This window comes from Macrobrachium nipponense, chromosome 41 (assembly GCF_015104395.2).
Source record: "Macrobrachium nipponense isolate FS-2020 chromosome 41, ASM1510439v2, whole genome shotgun sequence".
NCBI lineage: Eukaryota > Metazoa > Arthropoda > Malacostraca > Decapoda > Palaemonidae > Macrobrachium > Macrobrachium nipponense.
In genome coordinates this window covers 20,941,584-20,944,629 of record NC_061102.1, presented here as the reverse complement: position 1 = coordinate 20,944,629, position 3,046 = coordinate 20,941,584, and the positions used below count along the sequence as shown (strand labels likewise).

The window sequence follows — 3,046 nt, the reverse complement described above, 5'->3', positions numbered from 1 at the left end:
TCGCCAGAATCAAAACAAATACTTCTCTTTCCACTAGCTAGACAGATTTTACCTAACTGCAATACTAAAATGTCACTATTAACGAGGCACCCTTTTATATTTTGTGAGACACTATTTAAAACCAAGCAGCGTTTTATCTGTTGAATATTAAAGATACAATGACAAAATATTGATAACTAGATGATGCAACCACCTTGTACTTCACGTCACACAACTCGTATTTGCTTACGCAATCTATTGTCAAAATGAGGAAATTCGCATCAGAACAACCACCTTTAACTTCGGCCAGTGGTTAAGTAGTCTTTTTAAGTTATGAATATTGTTTGTTTTATAGAGGCCGTGAACGCAAGATTTAGTCCTTTATTGAGAAGTGAATAAGTTGTTGCAAGGAAGTGTGCTGGATCCAGTGCCGTTTTGTATTTGAGTACACAGTTGTCGCACTTAATTAACAGGTAAGACATAATCAAACTAAGGAGGGAAATGAAAAACATTGAAGATACGACTGAATGTTTGATCCTACCCTCCCTATTTACTCAGGCTTGGGACCAGTGCTGAGATGGGCTAGCTCCAGACCCAATCCATTATTCGTGGAATTTGGCTACCTACCAATGCAAGAATCACATACAAGAAAGAACTTTAAACCTTTAATGTTTTCTTCAAGAAATTAAACATGGAATACCAAGATATATTTAGATGTCAGGGAATTACAGCCTATCTAATATGTTTTCCCAAACAAACCATGGCCTATTAACGTATTGTGATAGTCCAAATAATTTTATCTATATGGAACTCTGAACCCTGGAAAGTGGATATTTATGACGACTTTAAATCCACTTAATTGAATCTGCAACCAGTCTAAGCCATGTCCTATCATTTGCAGTATTAGCTTCACAGGTCAACTTCCTTACAATTTACCAGCTCGTGTGTCACGGGATTCCAACCCAGAAGTCCTAAGTATTTTTTAACCGTTTATATTTTCTTTCACGTTAACACATGCTTAATCTTTATGAGGTTTTAGAATGTTTACATTTGCTTCCTAACAAACCGTTTCCTCTGGTGAGCTACATCTTAAGGCACTTCAGGAGTTACCTGGGGCCCATTTACACCCTTCACTCCTTGATTTTCCCTGGGAGAAATTATTGCTTTGGTGTAAGTAACTGTGTATGGTTTTGGTGTTATTATCTTAAATATAATCTTTCCTACTGACCTTATATTTTACGGCTCATGTTCCTGAGCCATCAAGTTGTGGGAAATCTGCAGTCATTAGTCATTCGTACCTTTTCCATTTCCTGGTTCTGGTATAACCCGGAAATCTTAAAATTCAGTAAGAACTACAGTGATTCTTCAATATGAAGGAGAAAGTTTCAGGAAAATTTCTGGTCCTTTGCTAAAGAGAATTCTGCTTAGCTGTAAATCTAGCTTTCCTTCGTCTTCTGTTCTTTCCTGATCTTTGACTGCGTTTGTGTCTTTTAATGTTATTTTACATATAATTTTGAAGAAAATGGACACATGTCTCTTATCTAGTTTATGATCAAGTTGTTTTCTGAACTTGTATGTCATTTTTCGATATTCGAGCTTATACACAAGCCATATACGAGTGAAAACCAAAGGGACTCAATGTTAGGTTTATAGAAAGTGCGCAAGAAAACTGTTTTTTAACACTAAATAATGGAAAAAAAGATGACCAAATTCGAAAAATCTTACCATAAATTGCACGCAATGTGTGTATGACGTCACAAGCGTTTGGATTATCAGGTGAAAACTTGGACTTAGAATTTTGGGATACGGTATAGCACTTGGAGTTTTGGTAAAATGTTAACAATTGAAAATAACATAAGATAATTCTTATTCAACGTACGTGAGTATACGTCTCTACTCTCACTAAACATTTCAGATCAGTGGAAATTGCTTTAACATGACTGAGAAAACTTATACGTGGACACATACAAGGTGATCAATACTCTGGTTGAAAGACACAAAATAAGGTAATTGACTAATATCTTCAATCCCGATTTAAAAAACCCAGTTCTAGAATCCAGCAAATATATTTGCTGCTAAATGAAATGCTTGAACATGGTTCCCTCGTGTGCACTTGCCAACTCGACACAATTATTGGCTATAACAATTGCAAATTTTTTTTTTTTTTTTTTTTTTTTTTTTTTTTTTTTTTTTTTTTTTACTTTAGTTTTAGCTCGTTTTCATAGTCTGGGTGAAGATGGGTTGCTGATAAGATATCTTTTTCTACAACAATTAATCAATAAAATACGAAAATAATATACATATCTGACGCTACATTGTCTTATTTCTATTACGTTGCATCTTCTGGAGCAAATAACAAATTAGATGAGCATGACGATAAAGCTATATCAATCTGACTGTGGAAAGAAGCATAAAACCGAGACAGTGAATATTTTTAATGATGCATGTGACACGTGTGATCAACTCGTTGGACAAAAAGATTGGGACTAAGCGATTACGCAACATGTTTCTTGTTTTCATTGTTGCTGAAGCAAAATTGACATATTCCGTCTAGACTCTACAGAAACCCCTTCCTTCCATCAGCATCAGTCTCGAGCTTTGTCCTCCTCTGCCTTCAAGAACCACTTCTGGTCAGTGATAACACCGTCACAAGTTATCAGCTTGGAGTTTGGTACCTACAGGTAAAGATTGCATGTTCTAGATTAACGATACTGATTCAAAACGTCAGAAATGACTCGTGTACTGTATCATGAAATAAGGATATTATAAGCATAAAACTGTGCATTCTTCTTAAAATTTTTATAAACGCGGAGGCTGATTGTGATGGACAACTTGATGACTTTATCTAGCCCAACTGACGGAAACCAAGATAGGGGAAGGGAAAACAGAACGGCATTTAACTCCGTTGGAAACACCTAACCCGTTCCCAAGCAGGTGGAGGGCGGAAAGGAAGCCCAAACTTTTGCAGTAGAAGAGAACAACTGACCCAACCGTGCAATCTGAGGATTAATTAAACGTGAGCGGTGTCTTTACGAGTGCTACAAGACTGTTTGAGAAGACAGAAGAC

General features: G+C 36.3%; 1 pseudogene; it reads right to left on the bottom strand.

Annotated features, from left to right (window-relative positions):
• Positions 1–2,399: 2,399 nt before the first annotated feature.
• LOC135212882 (uncharacterized) overlaps positions 2,400–3,046 on the bottom strand; it is an 11,499-nt pseudogene continuing 10,852 nt past the window's right edge.